The 18,427-nt window shown below is 43.9% G+C and overlaps 1 protein-coding gene and 1 long non-coding RNA gene across 8 annotated transcripts in view; one reads left to right on the plus strand and one right to left on the minus strand.

Moving 5' to 3' along the window:
- Positions 1-18,427, plus strand: part of TSPAN4 (tetraspanin 4) — a 689,771-nt gene that overhangs the window by 316,808 nt on the left and 354,536 nt on the right. The gene's annotated exons all lie outside the window — the stretch shown is intronic.
- On the minus strand, positions 1,699-13,856 carry LOC127051111 (uncharacterized). The gene is made up of 3 exons (XR_007774387.1): positions 13,479-13,856; positions 3,406-3,600; positions 1,699-2,183 (listed from the first exon to the last, which is right to left on the minus strand). It is a non-coding gene; the product is annotated as an uncharacterized LOC127051111 (long non-coding RNA).

Here is an 18,427-nt window from a genome sequence, read left to right on the forward strand (position 1 = left end):
AGGTACCGTATGTTAATATCTTGGGTTCTGGCAGTTTATCTAATTGTCTTACCCTGTATAATTAAAAATGTGTCAAGCCTGGCAAAATTTCTTGCTGAAGAGAGAGCGAGATGTTTTTTAAAAGTGGTTCTACTGTGTGAATTCATTCTGTCAATGGTCCGTAGCGGTATACATTAATGCTCCCTGAGATCTAGGATGTCATGTATTGATTTGAGGTTTGGTTGCAACTTCTGGCTACTCAGTCCCCATCAGAATACAGTGTTGGTCCCAGGAGTGTTCCTAGTTCTTTGGACACATTCTCGTTTTGTGTTTCAGAGATTTTCCAACATGCATATCCCTGCCAGAAATGTACAGATATTTAAATAATGATTGCTCTCTTTAAGTCATTCTGCTGTGAGACATTTTAAAAATGTTATCTAGCACATGGATGCTTCATTCATGCATCTTGTCTTAAGACTAGAATTCTGTGACAGTGAAGCATAGAGTACGTGTGGGTCAATACCAGATCTGACTAGTCTGAAAGAGAGAGTAATTATCTACTAAATACACTGTTTCACGGGAAGGATCATTTTGTTCTGCAAGCAAGTTCATTGAGAGGGCCATTAGGATGCTGTCAAGGTTTTAGGGCCAGCATTTCCCCTTCAAAAGCTGTTTTCGCTGAGAAGCTTTAACCCTTACATATCGCCGAGAGCCTTGTTAGTAGGACCTTGAGAAAGAAAGTTACCTTTTTGTAATTCTTGGCATGATGTGTTCATCAAGTTGTGTGTGTGTGTTCACTTTGGGCAAGCTGTGCATTACCCACTAGCCTTGCAGCCAGGCGCAACCGTGCCAGTGCAGTATCCTGCTGTTTGCTAGAGTCCTGGATACAGTTGTGTTCCCCCCTCCACTACTCATTGGGTGCCCTAAGCTATGCTTGCAATCCAAGAACAGCTGTGTGTCCCTATGCTGTGCCATCCTGGTGCCTGAGGAACTAGGGTTGCTGCCTCTGAAGTAGAAAAAACTGGGACATCAAGGATGATCCTGAGCCCATAAAACTGGACCGCTGGCAGTGTGTGCAGAGCTCCCTTACAGATTTCACAGGACAGCTGCCTCCAATAAGGTACAATCCTGGGAAAACATGGACAGGTGGCATCCCTAAAAGGTACTGGTGTGTGGCCCTATCATATACTGTCCTAGCACCTGCCCTTGACAAAGCTGTGTACATCTGTGCTGTGCTATCTTAGGCCATGTCTGCACCCACTGGGGATTGACACTGCTGCGATTGATTTAGCAGGGGTTAATTTAGCGGGTCTAGTGAAGACCTGCTATATTGAGGGCAGAGTGTTCTCCGGTACTCCACCAGAACGAGAGAGGTAAGGTAAGTCGACAAGAGAACGTCTCCGTCAATGCAGCACAGTGAGGACACCGCAGTAAGTTGACCTAAGCTACATCGACTCCAGTTACGTTATTCACATAGCTGTAGTAGCATAACTTGGGTCGACTTACCCCAGTAGTGTAGACGAGGCCTTAGCAATCATTGCACAGCTCTTTGTGTCTCACTTATTCCTTCCTAGTGCATTGCCTCTCCGGAGCTCTTCTGACACTCTAGGTGCATCATGTTGTTTTCATCTGTAGCCCCCAACATGTAAGGATGATTTGCAAAAGTAATTGGGGGGAGGGGAGGAGAGTGTCTGGAAGATAATTCTCACAAGCAAAAACAACTTTTAATGTGAAAAGCATTTTACTTTAGAACCTGGTTCCTGGGGACCTTTTGGAGTAAAGTTTTAAAAATCAAAGTAGTTCCACTGCAGTACGTAGTCTTTTGTTTGGACCTGGTCAGCAGGGGGTTCAGGTGCCTTGGTATGTAAAATAGTAAGCATCTTGGACTGTGAGGAGCTACCTATTTTTATTTGAATCAAGAAGAAAATACAGTCGTGATAAAATCAGGGTAGTACATGGGGCTGAAATATTTCACAGCTTCTACTTCTCTTTATACATAAGACAGGAAAATGGCAGTTCAGAACTATCCTTGGCTATCATGTTGACTTGCTTGTAGCTTTGCTTGGCCACCACTCAGAACTGCCTGGCCATCCTGGTTGTACGTGCCAGGAAATGCCAACTCCAATTGCTCAGGGATTGTCAGACTTATTGTTATGGACCCATTTACCGTCAGGCCACGTCCGACTTTGGAATCAGCAGATCTTCTAGGAGAGACATAAAATATTATTATTATTATTATTATTTATTATTCTCTTTTTACAGATGGGGACAATGAGGTACAGGGAATCTAAATGAGGTAGTTAAATGTCACAAGAAGTCAGTAACAGGGACAGGAATAGAATATTGTAATCCTGCCTCCCAGTGCCCTGCCTAGCCATGTGCTTCCCTTTTGAAAAGTTCATTAGGAGTTGAATTTTGCCTAGTGGGTTAGGTTAGTTGTCAGCATGCTCTAAAATAGTGTGAGGGATATTTTCAAGAAGTGACATGGCAAAATTGTCGGTGTAAATATATGAATACCGGTATTGAAAATATCAGCAGTGTGCTGCAGTTATTTCCAGTAACTGCAGTTTAAATGTGATATATTTGGCCTACTGCAGATAAAATAAATATATGCGTATGAAGCACCAGAGTGATTGGCCCAGCTACTGTTTATTGTTTATGTTAGCTGTTAGAGAACTGCAAATGATCTACAGGTTTTGTTCAGCTCAGAGATACATCCAAAAGGTCAGATACTGATCTGAACTATCCAAACCTCCTCATCCCGAAAAACTGTGTTGTAGATCAGCCTTAGCTGTGATGTAGGTTCCGAATGCCCTCTCAGCAGCCCCTAGGTCCTCAAAAAAGTACTTTGGAGATGGTTGAGATCCAGATTCATGGCCCTGTCCATTTCTATAGTGTATATTGTGTGGTTGGGTCTTTTCCAAGAAACTCCACGTTAGCTTGAGGTGACCTAAAATGTTCTATTAGTGTTTTGAGAGACTCGGAGAACTCAAGGTTTAGAAATAAGTAGTGTTCAGCCTTGGTCTGATTATTTATTTTTTTTAATTTGGGGGAGTGAATTGGGAAGAGGAGGAGGAAGGGACCCTCCTATGTGTTGCCATGTAAAATGAGGCATTCCTCAGTCTTATGGCGATGAAGCAGTGTTGAAGCCCCACAGCAGAACTTGTGTTCATGCTCTCAGTGCTGATGCTGCAGTGAGGTATGTGGGTCAGTAGGAGGGATGAGGTTGGAGGTAGGCACTACCTTTCAGATATATTCAGTCAAGGACACTTCTGCCTTGTATCTTTTGTTAAGGACCCTACAGTGTGTTTGAAAAGAATAGGGAATAATTATCTGCTGGTTTTATGGTAACCCTTTCGGGTCAATGTATTGGTTGTTAGGAATGGAAGTGGATAGTTGAAGGTGAGAGGTGAAGCTGGAGCTTACTTGAGGAAGATATTCTCCTTCTCCATACTCCAAAGTATATGTGCCATCTGCGGGAGCCTTCATGACCCTAGTGTGTTAGGTAGTTTTTTGCTTGCTGCAGTCACGGGGAATCCACACTGGGGGATTTTCTGTGCCCATCTGAAGTGGATTCTTGGTGCTTCACTTCTTCTCAGCTTAGAAGTACAGTGGAAACAGCTGCTAGCAAGAGTAGAATAATAAAAATGAGAAAATAAACAGTATCAAACTGAGACATCAATTGCTCTCCCATCCCCGCTGGGAATTCCAGAGCATGTGCTTCCCAGGCTATTTCCAGCTAGCATAGCCCGGCAGAATAGCAAGTCTCAGTTACGGATCATGAGCTAAGAAGCCCATCATGTGAGAGATGCAGACACAGGACATTTCTAAATACAAGGCTTGGCACAGCCAATAAGTGGAGGTCCTTGTTCCAAGGTGAGATGCCCAGCAGCTAATATTAAAAAGCAGCAGACTATGCCTTTTCTCATCCTGGATAGTTCTCCCTGATGCCTGTTGAGTTAATGAAATTTTAAGTTGCAGGAGATGAGCTTTTCTTGAGAGGGTGAATAATTAATAATGGTGCTGATTTTGCCAGAGTGAATCAATCCCATTTCAAGTTTAAGTTGCAAGCAGAATTGAAAGTTGATGCCCCTTTGTGAAAAGTTCATGCAGAACCCTCCCAGATGGGATACTCCGTAATCACTTAAGCTCCAATCATAAAAGGCCTCATAAAATCAGAAACGTGAGCATCATAAATCTAGAAAGCTGGTAGTAAGATAAATAAAATCTTTACAGGGAAGTTATAGGATAAGACAATGAAATTCAGCTAGCCAAAAGATATGTGGTCAAGGTAAGACCATATGTCCACATTGTTGGCTTTCCCCAAGATCATTTTATTCGACTGAGTACTGGGGGCAATTATCATGTAGTTGATTTTCATTTTGTTTCCCATATAGAATGAATCATATATAAGAAGGTATTAGACCACACAAATGTGAATAATTAAATATATAACACCAGCTGGCTAGGTTTGTCAGCAGAGATTGAACCCATGACCTCTAAATTCAAAGCACAAGGCACTACCACTTGAGCTAAAGGACAAAGTCCATCAGCAGGGTGCAGTAGGAGACAACTGTCCTGGGTCAGCCACAGTGCGGACATAGTTTTCTCAAACTGAAGATTGCATACTGGCAATGGGGCAGTGTTACTTTAATAACAACATGCATTTCTGTAGTGCATTTCATTGCAAATCATCCCAAAGCATTTTACAGAAAAGAGTCTCTTCAACCAGCTGTGAAAAGCATGTTTGAGGTGAACTGTAACAACTGTTTAAAAGCGTAGACAGTAGGCAGGATACAGGAATTGCCATACCAGAGCAGACCAATGGTTCATCTAATGCAGTCCCTTCTCCCTAACATTGACCAATACCAGATGCGTAAGAGAAGATCTCAAAATAGATAATTATGGAATAGCCTGCTCATGGGGAAAGTTTCTTCCTGACTCATTAGTGTTTGACTTATGCCTCAAAGGATGGGAGTTTGTATCCCACCTTAAAAAGGATTTTAGAAATCCTTCCTAATGTAACTGTGGATATTCTCATTATCCATATACATTTCTAATCCTGTTATGAATACTGCTGAGGTCTAGAGCAGGGGTGGGCAAACGTTTTGGCCTGAGGGCCACATCTGGGTATGGAAATTGTATGGCGGGCCATGAATGCTCACAAAATTGGCAGATGGGGTGTGTGTGGGGGTGAGGGCTCCAGCTGGGGGTGTGGGCTCTGAGGTGGGGCCAGAAAAGAGGAGTTCAGGCTGTGGGAGGGGACTCTGGGCAGGTGCAGGGGGGGTGAGGGCTCTGGCTGGGGATGTGGGCTCTGGGATGGAGCTCGGGATGAGGGTTGGGGGTGCAGGAGAGTGCTCCTGGCTCAGACCGAGGAGTTTGGAGGGCGGGAGGGGGATCAGGGCTGGGTCAGGGGGTTGGGGCACAAGAGGGGGTCGGGTGCAGGATCTGGGCAGTGCTTACCTCAAGCAGCTCCCAGAAGCACCAGCATGTCCCCCTTCCGGCTCCTGCACAGAGGTGCGGCTAGGCTACTCTGCATGCTGCCCTGTCCACAAGTGCCGCCCCTGCAGCTCCTATTGGCTGTGGTTCCTGACCAGTGGGAACCGACACATAGGAGTTGGAGGGGGGACATGCCGCTGCTTCTGGAAGCCACGGGACATGCAGAGTGGGGCAAGTCTGCAACTCCTCTCCCTGGCAGGAGCTCAAGGGCCAGATTTAAAACATATGAAGGGCCGGATGCAGCCTACAGGCTGTAGTTTGCCCACGCCTGGTCTAGAGGAAGAAGTGAATACCCTATTTAAGTGAATATGCAGATAGAATGCAAGGAAGCAGAATATAATTTTCTGAGTTTGAATTTGGCCAAGGCAATGGGGTTGTAGTGCTCTGCTGATGCAGTGCTTCAGTACTGACTCACAGGGAAGAGTGACATCTGTTGAATCACCAGTACTCCTTTCTACCACCATCCTCAGACTTAGCTTATTTATCTGGAGAACTGACAGAATTGCAGCGCAAGATGGAAGAGCTGCAATTAACTTTTTGGGCTGAATCTTGAGCTGTAACCATGGTCTGCTCTAAGCCTCCCTCCTACTCCATTGATCCTAGGGTTGAGAGAAAGTCATTTCAGCCCCCTCCATAACTTTGAGCAATCTATGGGCTACTTTAATTTATGCCAATTGTAATGGCATGGCCTGCTTGGTTCTGCCCCACTGGTTATGGATTGCTGTAGCATAAGGCATTTTGGCTACCTCCTCTCCTGTCCCAGGCATGCTTCCTCCTTCCCTTTCCCTGCCCCCCACACCACCCACACCAGATTTGTGCCACCTGTGAATTACCTTATACAAGAGATTCCCTAGCTGTATTTTTAGGGCAATTTCCCAACTACTTTGTGTAGCATGAGCAGCACAAAAGAGCTAGATGAGGAACCAAAAATCTGGCCATTTGTGTTGGATAATGTATGTCTCAGTTCCTGGAAAATTCACTATGAAGATAAAGAACTAGCATTTTCAAAGAATACATGCAGGTGGCCCTTATGGAAGTGACTAAAGCACTGTTATTAGTGCCTTGACTTAGCATGTATAGGGTATTGTATATAATGTAGAGTGGGTTCTCCAGTGGCCATTTTTACTGTAGTTATTCTGAAATCCTGGACAGAATCACAGAAGTCTTTCCTGGACATTACATTTGAGTCTCGCTAAAATTACCTCTGAACTTGGGATCTGCCTTGCTGAAATGAAGCTTTCCCCAGAAGAGTCTGCCATGCTGAAATCTATCTAATCTAATGCATACCTCCTTTTATTTTCAGGTACATGTAGATATTGAGTGCAGCCCAGCTGGGATGTTGCTCAAGTGAGAGATTTTGCCATTGCAAAATTCTTGTTGAGAGAACTTTGATTACTCTGTTTTCATGCTGTTTTATTTATCATTGTTTTAAATGTAATGTTTCCCTTCAAAATTAATAACAGAAACTCTTTTCTATATTTAAAATGCAAACAAATCCATCCAATTTCCCCACTTCATTAATGAAGTTTCTATGAAGACATTTTAAGTTTTTTTTTAAGCCTCTCTGAAAATGTACAACCTTGAGTAAAAATGGTCTACCAGATGGGAAGAGAAATATGTAATATCACGTATCTGTGGCCATGCCGTCTGCTGTATAGACAGATGCCTTTTAGTTCACCTTGTACATCTGTATCCTTAGCAGCAGGTGCCACTGCCAGACAGCTGATCAATGCTGGTGTGATTTCTGAGAAACACCAAGGACTTTCCTTTTTTATTGCTATGAGAGGGGAGTTGAAGAGATGAGCCAAAGACTGGGGAGGAGATCACGCTGAAAAGCAAGCAGGAAAGGTGGATCTTTCAACTCTACTTGTTGAGGAATAAAGACAAAAATAAAGGAAAATGTCCTCCCTGCAGCTTGCTGTAGGAACGGAATGTGGGACACCTTGTCTCATAAAGAGACAGGAGCACAAGTTCACAGTGAAATGGGCCATCTGGTAGCTGTTATAGAATACATTTAAGGAGGGAATAGGGGTGAGGAGTGAATAGGGATTTCTCCAGATGAAATTCTGCCAACTTAATCACTCTGTCAGCAGAGGCCGTACATTTGATTTCTTTCCTTAGCATGTGTCATCAGCTTTAAAAACACAATGTGCACTGATTCCCAGACTATATCAGGCAAGCGTACCAGTTTATCATACTAAGACTTCAGCTATACCACCTGGTGCCTGCTGCCTCCTTTTAGTTGGCAGGCACCCGAGAACTGGTGACTCTCCAAACTACAGTCTTACATTGACAAGGCTAGATTTTGTAGACCAGGGCCCATGGTGGATTAGATTATATGCAATTGAGTGGGAAGCAGTAGTGTCCTATGAGAAACAGAGCCTAATTTTTAAGGCAGGAAGGGAGCGGGCCTAGAGTTCTAGTCATCAGAGCCCTGAAGCCCATGTACTGGTAGATAGGTGTACAAGTAGCACAAACAACCACTGGTTTATTCCTATCAATGCAGCAACCAGGGTGTGTCTTCCTTTCTCTTTGGTTGGGTTGTTGCATTAGGGAGGGAAGTCAGAAAGGGAATGGTGAGTTTCTCAGCCAGATATACAGCTGCTATATCTGGCCCATAAATGAAATGCAGTCCTGCTATATAAATAATCTTTACTTTTGTTCTAACGGCTCTTGGCTAAAGGTTGGCCCTGAGAGTGAGGTCCTCAAGAGAGGCTGAGATCTCCAGATATGTAAGCTATTTGGGCTGATCCGTCAAGTCTCTCTTCCTCGTTTTTTGAAACTCCTGACCAGAAATACAGGAAGTGCAGTTAAGGTACTTAGCCTACAACAAGTGGAATGAAGTTTGGAGGCTTAATTTCAGTTCCCTAAGAAAACTAAAATAAAATAAACCAACAGCAAAACCCCATAATCTGGTTCCCATGAGCCCAGCAGATGTTTGGCACTATTCAGCATGGCGAGCATTCTGTCTGTGCTTATCATAGACCCAGGACTATGCATCAGTGCCACATTCTTCAATTTGCCTTCATCTCAGGGAAACTAATCTTGTCAAGAAAAGGAAAGTGGGAGGGGGAAATGTATCATTCCAACACATGCCAGATAGTGCTTGATGTTTGTTAGCATGGGTAGGGCTGGAAGACTGCCTTATATCTTTCCGACTGCCTATTAGAGATAGGAATTTCAATCTGTCTTATCTTGTTTTTTTGCATATGTATGAATTATAGGGCTGTTTTTTTCCTCAGCACACCAGAATCAGGAATGTTTTGCTTCAGAGCCTCTCTCCTTTGTGGGGGGTAACGTCAACCATTTGTTAACCACCCAGCCATGACTTCTATTTTATCCTGAACAAAGGAGAGAAGGGGAACATTTGGACACAGAATTTGCCTCTAAGACAACCCATCCTGTCACTTTAAAATGGTAATGAAAATGTGTGCATTGGTTCTGGAAGTTGTTTTTATTTATGTCTTCCTCACAAATGAAAGAGTTTGAGTACTGACTATGGAGTAACATTGTGCCAATGTTCACTGACAGCTTTGTTTCTCTGCACAATATTTAACTGACCTGCTGAGGTAGGTGAGGTAAATGATAAATCCCTTTATCCTATCACCAAGAATGGACATGAGAAGAGCATGTGTGCAACAGATTTGAATGGCTTACTGTGGCTGGGAGGGGAAATCCATCTATCTTTGGGCTGATTCTAGCTTGAAAGTAAGGAAAAATGTGGAATGTCAACAATGGTCTGGGCAAACCTTGGGATAGCAGAGAGCCACAAAAGGATAGAGTGACCAGAAAGAAAATCATACTGGTCATATTGAGTGCTAAGGCACCAAGATGACATTTGGGAGGGAAGGTTTAGTTATGAAAACAAACTTTCAGTGGAGAAGTAATATTCTGCTACTTTCAATGGAGATTGGAATGGCTGAGTACTGCAGAACTCATGGGTGGAATTTTCATATGCTTTCATCATTGACCTAACTGTACTGCCATTGAAGTCAGACATAAAACTTCATTGACTTGTGGGAGCAGAGTTGCACCAATGCCAAGTGCTTTTGAAAATTCTACTCCATTCAAATATTGGTTTATGCTATATCATAAAAAGGTGGGTGGGCTATACTAGGAATCAGAGTTGAACTAGACAGACCAATTGTACATTCCTTGTGTCATGGCTGTGGATATGGGGGAGACTTTGAGTGAATAGGAACAAGTGTAGGACTTTTACCTAAAACCAAATATATATATATAATTATTTTTTTGCCCTGAGTGCAGGGCACTGGACTAGATGACCCATTGAGGTCCCCTTTCCAGTCCTATACTTCTATGACTCTATGAAATATTTCCTCCTCCTATCATTTTTTTTAATGTTTTCCAGGTGGAAAAAGCTCCATTCCCTCATGTTGAACAAAAAGGTTTAACTCTCCAGAAAATTAAACTCTTCACTTCAGTATTTCTGGGGTTGCTGTCAGAACTAAGTGCAGGAGCAAGCTTATTAATATAGTATGTACTGTGTGGGAACTATCCCCCCGCCCCCTTTCGGCTTTTCTGCTAATTGCCTAACCCAGGGAGAGCAGCTAACCAATCAGAATGGCAAGACTCCATCACCTATAAGAAGGAGTCACTCCCATAGCAGAAAAAGAAGTGAATCTGGTATCAGACAAGCAGGTGATGTCCACTAATATATATGTAAATTAGGTGCAGGCCTTGGGCTCCTAGGATGTTACCTATGAAGTCTTCTGTGCCCCAAAGTTTGGAATCTCTTGTGTTGTGTTAGAAGTACTAAGGCCAAGTTGATCTGAACTTTCTAGTTAGTAGTCTCTTGTGTCATGGCCCTTCATGTTTGTGTTGCATCAGTGCTCCAGCACCACATCTGTAAACCTCATGCTTTAGTGGGTGCTTGGTTCTTGAGGCTGCCAAATGAGCCTGCCTCCAATGATTTGAATGCTTGATTAAAACTTGATTTGATTCCGATATTTGATCTGAATATTCAGCTAGGAATATGAAGGATCCTGATGGGCTGACACAAGGTATGATTTTGCAAAAGAGAGGGGAAAGTGGGGGGAAAGGCAGCCGTTAAATTGCCAGTCTCTCTGCAGCCGCTTGGAATTGCAGCTTAAATTTAGTATAATTTCAAAGCTCAGAATAATCTTGTGCACGACTCGGAGCTTGAGCTACATTTCCCGTGCAGTTGTGAATAATGTTGCTTTTAAAAGAGATGTCAGCATATCTGAGGGAATGGAAAGTGAGTTGTGCAGAGCTGGAGATGGCAAGGGCTGCAGTAATGTACAAATCTACAGAACAGGAAAATGTTCTTTTAAACAATATGATTATCTTTCAGATTTTGACTTTGAGAAATGTTTTAAAGTTCCTGCCTTCATGGCACAATTTCTTGGCTGTGTCTTTCCTATCGGCCTGACTTGTTCTACCAATGGTTTTTCCACTCTCTTTTTCTTTCTTTATTGTTTTATGAGTGTAGAAAATAAATGTTTTCATTTAAAATTAAAGTCACACTGTTGGAATCAAATCGTGCATTTCTTAAAACACCCGAAAAGCTTTTCCATTCTTGTTACTAATTACACATCACATTGATAAATTGCAAGGGATATATTTTTTTTTAAACCTAATATTTCTCGTGTCCTTTGGATGATGATCTTGGGTCTAATCCTCACTCACATGAATGCCTCCTTTATGATGCTCTTTTGGCATAAGGGGCCTTTAAAAGGGCAGAAACATCCCTTTGACAATACCCCCCGCAGATGCTGGTTTTAATTTTGTTTCTAGCCATTTTCACTTTATGGCTTCCTTGCAGTAGTGCAGTGTTGGGGCTGCCGTCATCAGAGCAGGAATGTTTAGATCCCAATGAAAAACCATTTCCATTGGAAATAAAAGAAATAATCATGCAAATATTTCTTGGTCATAACCTTTACAAAGATTTACACTTGCAAAAGCATGTGTGTTCCTCTTGAATGGATTTGACAGAGCCCCTTTAGAATGGGTGTTTCCAGATGGATAGCAAAAAATAGAATCTTCAGATCCCCAGATGAAACAGACTGGAGTAAAGGAGGCTGTGAAGTGCATTGGTAAGAAGGAATTTACCAGGGGAATGAGGAAAAGAGAGGAGTTGGGGGCTGAAAATGGGGCAGGAGGCAGTGGGGCTGGTCAGTGATGGTGGGGTGAATGGACAGTATTGGCAGAGAGATGGTCTCAGTGAGCTGAAAGGTCTCTTCCACCTCTAGCATCTGTGATTCTATGAATGCACAGTTGGGGAGAAAGAAATTGCACAGAGCAGCTGGGGAGAGAGGAAGAGCCTGAATGGCCTGCTGTGTGGAGTGCTGTGGTTAGCCCAGAGAACATAGTCTGAGTGTGCTTGTCCTCAATGTGGCATACTGGGAGGCTGAAGAACACATTTCTTCTCTTCCATCTACCTCCGCATTTACCCTCTGTTTTTGCAACCAGGTACCCAGCTCCTGTTTCCTCTCTCTCCCTTATCTGGCCAAAAGAGGACCCGTTCCCACTTCCCTAGCCCTTCATAAGCAGAGAGCGTTATACTCCTTGCAGCTGCTAGCTTCACTTTGGCATGAAACTGACTTGGCTTTTTCAGCCTTGGCCCCAGTTGCTGATGCCTGCCACCTCCCCCTCCAGCATTAGGGGTAGGCTACACAGGCAACTACCTATGGTGCCTAAATTTTAGGGGCAGCTCCCATCTAGCTTGCCCATTCCTCACTAAACTGGGACAATCTAAGGGAAGGGGTCTGCCTTGTATTGGTCCCGCCCCCTGGACAATACTAGGTAACAGCAGCCTGATTGTCTTGAACCAACCCTTCCTGGTGCTGAAGAGTGGTTGGGAACTGGCAGCAGGAGGAAACAGATGTTGCCAGAAGATCCATGATGGGGAGGGAGACAGTGATATAAGCTCCTTGGCGTGGAGGCCATCTTTTTGTTTTGTGTTTTTGCAGCGCCTAGATCAACAGGGCCCTGGTCCATGACTAGGGCTCCTAGGCGCAACTGAAATGCAAGTAAAAAAATAATGAATGAGGCCTGGTTGGGACTTACTACTCCAAAGAGCCCACGCTGTTGTGAGAAACCTTTCCTGTTCCTTAGCCTGGCACAGTGCTACAAAAACAAATAGCCAACTGAATGGAAATATAGTCAGCTCCGAAGTGGACCACAGTCTGGCACGGGGCTGGTTTTCAAAAGGTTAAGGAGGAGTGGGCCGTGGCATGTGGTGCACCAGTTGTGAGGCGCACATAATGCTCTGATGATTCATTATAATGTTCTTGAAAAATCCCAGGCCTTTGGAGCTGATATCAATGAGCAAACAAGTTAGAGACATTACATCTATAAAAGATTTAAACAGTGTGGCTCCTTGCGGTCTTGATGCACCTCAGATCTTTGACTTTTTGGAGTTTATGCACCAGTGCACCCTTTGTGAACTAGCTCCTAGGCCTCTGATATTCACTCTGCTGTGACTGAAGGTGCAGTAAGCTGAGTCCGAATAAGCTGCCTGCAAATGGTTAGTGGAAAGGGCTAAAGCTCCAGTGTGAAACCTTGTAACACCATTAGTAGTGAGCCTGGAGCATCGTGTCTAAACCATTGTGCTGTTAGCATTCCAGAGCTTCTGTGAGCCTTCCCAGTAACATGCTTAATCAGGTTTTGCTATGCAAACTCTAAGCGTCAAATCTAACTCAATCAGCCCTGATCGTATGGACTGAAATTTCAGCCAGAAGCAACAAGACTTGCAGTTTCCCTAGGAACTTGGAGATGTGGACACTGTGGCATTGATGCTTGGGGCAGCATGGGAGGGTAGGGGAGGTACCATCACATCTCCCAGATCTTTGTCTCATAACAATAAAGCACAAGAGCCAGGACAAAGAGTGCATTGGTGAGCACCCATTGCAGAGACAAACCAAGAGTCTGTTTTCTTAACTCCCACCATCTCTCTCCCTCCGTCCCTATCATGTAGCGAAGGTGGCAGATGGGCTGCCCTGTAGATGACACGCACTCACCTGTGGGAAAGAGGAGCTCCTGCTCTGACTCCCTGGTGGAAGCGCTGCTGCTGCTGGCAGGCTGGCAGCTCTGTCTCTTGGCACTGGGCCTCTGAGAGAAGATTACTTTGTCCTTGTTCTTAGTTCCACTTGCCAGGTTCCCTGCTGATTACCAGACTGGTAATGCATAGGAGAGATAACACTTGTTCACTTGACGGCAGTTCGGTCTGTCATCAAACAGAAAATACTGGGATGAAATGAACAGAGCCACGCAATCAACAAATTTGATACTGGGTCGAAGGGGACTTTTCCCTCTGCAAAAAAGAAAAATAAAAAAAAAAATTAGTCATTTCAGCAGGAACTCTCTCTGTCCCCTTCATGCCTGTGCACAAGCTAAAAGCAGGCAGGGCTCTCTAGTCCTCCTGCTTTCCCATCAACTCTGACACAGGGTTCCCTTTTCTGTTCCTATCTCTAATCAGGGTTCCTGTCCGTGCTCTGCTTCCCTCCCCACCAGCCCTCTCTGCTTGTGCTCCCTTTGCTGAGCTTCATGAGGACTCTAGGACTGTACCTCTCCCCCTCACCCCAACCCTTAAGTCTGTAAGTAAAACAGATCATGGCATTGTTGCTGGTTGACCGAGGTCCCTTTATGGAAACTTTATGGGGTTAGTGAGGCCGCACATGGAAAAGAGGAACACAGCTGAACCTTTCCACTCTCTCTTCCCACCTGGTTTCCCCCTTTGCTTTAGCCTGATGGTGATTGTGATCATGCCTGTGTATTACTGCTGATACGAAGAAGGTTATTTACCAGGAATCTGGTCATAACTAACCTGGACTGGATTTGTGTGTGTTATACCACCTGGGCTCTATGGGCCTTGTTGAAAAGTTTTCTTGGGCATCCAAGAAAGATTTACTGCACCCTGCGTATGCTGTTGGACTTCAAAGTATGTAGGAGCCAAGAAGTGTCAGTGCTGTAATCAGTACTATAACGAAGATGTGATCACATCTCTCTTGCAAGGACAACATGCATCATTTATCCCGACTTTCCTATGGCAAATAGTGCATACGGCAGGTTTGTGGTGCATTCCCTTTACAAAACACTGCCTGATAAATGCTTTCCCCACCCATAACCTCTCCCCACCCTGTGAACACAGCATGTGAGAGACATGCGGGCATTTTTCAAAGGGTTTGTACAATATTTGTACGGAGTAATGAACTGTTCTGATCTTGCTGGGTAAATTACCTGGTACATTGACTGTGTAAAGACATTGAACATAACTAGGATAGCAACACACCAGAGGTTTAGTGCATAGTAAGTATAGAAAGAGCCACATTTGTCTTTTTTCTCCGATTTGGATGAGATTCCAAGCTAAACTTTTTTCTCTGGACTTTCGATTTAGGATACCATTTAGTCAGTATTACATTCTGGAAGGAATTACATTACATTAACCTTCTCCTCCACCCCACTCAAAGGAGCCCCCCTCCAACCCACACCCAACATACTAGATGAGATTCTTCATCTGGTATATTGATGCTGGCTACTTGAACATGACACGTACTTGTTCAGTGGCAGCGACTGGCCTGAGTAGCGTTTAGTGAGTTCTTGTCATAGATCTTTTCTCAGCCAACACTGACAGTGCCTGTGTGTGTATCTGTCCAACTCAGGACTTGATTCACTAGGCATTTGTTCAGAGTAGAAAGGAACAAATGAAAGACATGGCATAAGGGGAGGAATGCAAAACAGTTGTGATGGTGGCATTGTGTGTGAGAGGCAGCAGCAGAATTCCAGAAAGAGAGATGTTTATAACAGAATCATAGAAGTGTAGGACTGGAAAGCACCTCAGTAGGTCATCTAATCCATTCCCCTGCACTGAGGCAGGACTAAGTATTATCTGGACCATCCAGGACAGGTGTTTGTCTAACCTGATCTTAAAAACCTCCAATGACAGAGATTCCACAGTCTCCCTAGATAATTTGTTCCAGTGCTTAACTACCCTGACAGGAAGTTTTTCTTAATGTCAAATCTAAATCTCCCTTGCTGCAATTTAAGCCCATTACTTCTTGTCTTGTCCTCAGTGGATAAGGAGAACAATTTATCGCCCTTTTCTTTATAACAACCTTTTACATACGTGAAGACTGTTACATGCCTCCGCCCTTCAGTCTTCTCTTCTGCAGACTAAACAGACCCTTTTTTTTTTCAATCTTTCCTTGTAGGCCATGTTTTCTAGATCTTTAATAATTTTTGTTGCTCTCCTCTGAACTTTATCCAATTTGTCCACCTCTTTCCCAAAATATGATGGCCAGAATTGGACACAATATTCCAGTTGAGGTCTTATAGGTGCTGAGTAGTGTGGAAGAATTACTTCTCATGTCTTGCTTACAACACTTGCACTAACACATCCCATAATGATATTGGCTTTTTTTGCAGCAGTATTACATTGTTGACCCGTATTTAGTTTGTGATTCACTGGAACTCCCAGATCCTTTTCTGCAGTATTCCTTCCTAGGCAGACATTTCACATTTTGCTTTTGTGCAACTGATTATTCCTTCCTAAGTATGTAGTACTTTGCATTTATGCTTATTGAATTTAATCCTATTTATTTCAGACCAGTTCTCCAGTTTGTCAAGATCATTTGGAGTTCTAATTCTGTTCTCCAAAGCACTTGCAATCCTTTCCAACTTGGTATCATATAAGTGTACTCTCTATGGCCTATGCCATTATCCAAATCATTTGTGAAGATATTGAATAGAACTGAACCCAGGACAGATCCCTGCAGGACCCCACTTGATGTGCCTTTCCAGCTTGACTGGGAACCATTGATAATGACTCTCTAAGTATGTGTTTCCAACTAATTGTGCACCTCTTATTGTAGGTTCCTCTAGACTATGTTTCCCTAATTTGCTTATAAGGTCATGTGAGACCATTTCAAAAGCCTTACCGAAATTGAGATACATCACATCTTTGCTTCTCCCCATCCACAAGGCTTGTTACCTTGTCAAAGAAAGATATCAGAGTGGGCTGACATGATTTGACATCCCAGCTGCTGGCAGCATTATTCCAAAAGTCCAAGGCTGGGTGGAAATCTCACCGTGCTCTTGCCACCCTTATTGCTGCTGAACTTTAGAAAGACAGCATGATCACAGTCACTTTATTTATATACACATACCATGCATTGAGAGTCGATGAAGTTGCTTATACAGCGTGGGTGTATTAAAACAGATTTTGCCCGTATAGTTCTCCATGCTTTGACAGATTGATAGCGGGGTTTATTTTGTTGTTGGGTTATTTTTTAATCATTTGTTGCTGGGTAATTGAGATTCTCTGGTGCTATTAGCAGCAGGCTCCTTAGGCACAGTGGTGCTGGGAGTTTCACTCCAAACTCCATCTAGGGGCTAGTCTACACTGGTAACTTACATCGGCATATTTGCGCTTCTATGGGGTGCAAATTCTTTTATTGACCTAGCTACCTCCTCTCGGGGACATGGATTAGCTACGCTGAAGCACGGCAGCTGCGCCCCTGTGGCATTTTAAGTGGAGACGTACCCTAGGATACATTAGCCCACATTTGCCTACCACGCAGCTAGGATTACAAGTGATAGAAATTCCTCTGGGCAACAGAATTCCTTTCGGCCAGTAACTTGCTATTTTGGCTCAAAACAAATGTAACAAACCAGCATGATTCCTCTCCTGGGACACTGGCTATAATTGGCTCTCTTTAATATACGGTAATAACTGTGAGCTCACAGTGAGCTTGGCCAGCATGTACAGAATGCTGTTTTATTCCATTACAGTGCATATTTATATATGGTATATACTGATCAGATGATTAACTCCTGTAAGAGAAATCCCAGGGCCTGGGAGTGCTTAGGAAATTGGGTGTTCTTACCTTTGTCAGAAATGGTTTGTTTTCCCCTCAAGTGTTTTACTAATTCCTTGCAGCTACTCTTGATTTGCTCTCTCCACCAAGCTATTGGCGGGTGACATAGACCTGTCGCTTTGACCATGACCTTAATTTATTTCTGCATCTGAAAAGAAATGCTATGTCGGAGGTAATGGATAGGCTCAGGGAGCTGCTAATGAGATATGGAGCCTGTCACTTCAGCTGGTTTGACTCTGGCAAAAATCAATAGGGGCTGAAAGTTGTTACATCAGATGATTTTTCAGGAGTGTGTGTGAAATAAGTTTCATGGTTTCCGTCCTGTTTCCAGTGAACAGATGTCCACATCACAAAACCCACCACCATAACTGGCTCGATTATTGGGCTCCCTTGCACTCTCAGCAGACTGAATCGGCCTGGAATTTAACTTCTGTCTCATTCCTAAGGGTAGTCCCATTGCAGCAGGGTTGTGGCACGCTAGATGTGTTAGTGAGTAGGAAACTTTCACTGCAATTGCCTGTACAGTAACTCCTCACTTAAGATTGTCCCGGTTAATGTTGTTTCATTGTTACATTGCTGATCTATTAGGGAACAAGCTCGTTTAAAGTTGCACAGTGCTCCCTTATAACGTTGTTTGGCAGCTGCCTGCTTTGTCCACTGCTTGCAGGATTCTCTGGAAGAGCAGCCCCTCCTTGTGGGGGTTAGAATCGGGGGGGGCCGGCAGCTCCCCCGCCATCAGCTCCCCTAAATTCCTTGTAAGGTATGTGGCTCGGCAGCTGCCCAGCAGCAGTTCAGCTGTCCCTCCCCCCATGCTGTGCTGCTCCTGCCCTGCCTCTGCCTTGGAACTGCTTCCGGGAGCTTCCTGCTTGCTAGGTGTGTGTGTTCTGATAACAGGATGTCCCCCTCTCTGTACCCCCTCTCCACAAAGCGGAGGAGGGGGACAGGGCTCAGGGACAGAAAGGAGGAAGATTGCTGGAAGCTGTTGCTTCCTGTCTGAACTGACTGATCTGCTTAAAAGGGCAACATACTTGAAGTGGCGTCAGCATACTTAAAGGGGCAATACATGTCTCTCTCTCTCTATCTCTCACTCATGG

Source organism: Gopherus flavomarginatus, chromosome 5 (assembly GCF_025201925.1).
Source record: "Gopherus flavomarginatus isolate rGopFla2 chromosome 5, rGopFla2.mat.asm, whole genome shotgun sequence".
In the NCBI taxonomy this organism is placed as follows: Eukaryota; Metazoa; Chordata; order Testudines; family Testudinidae; genus Gopherus; species Gopherus flavomarginatus.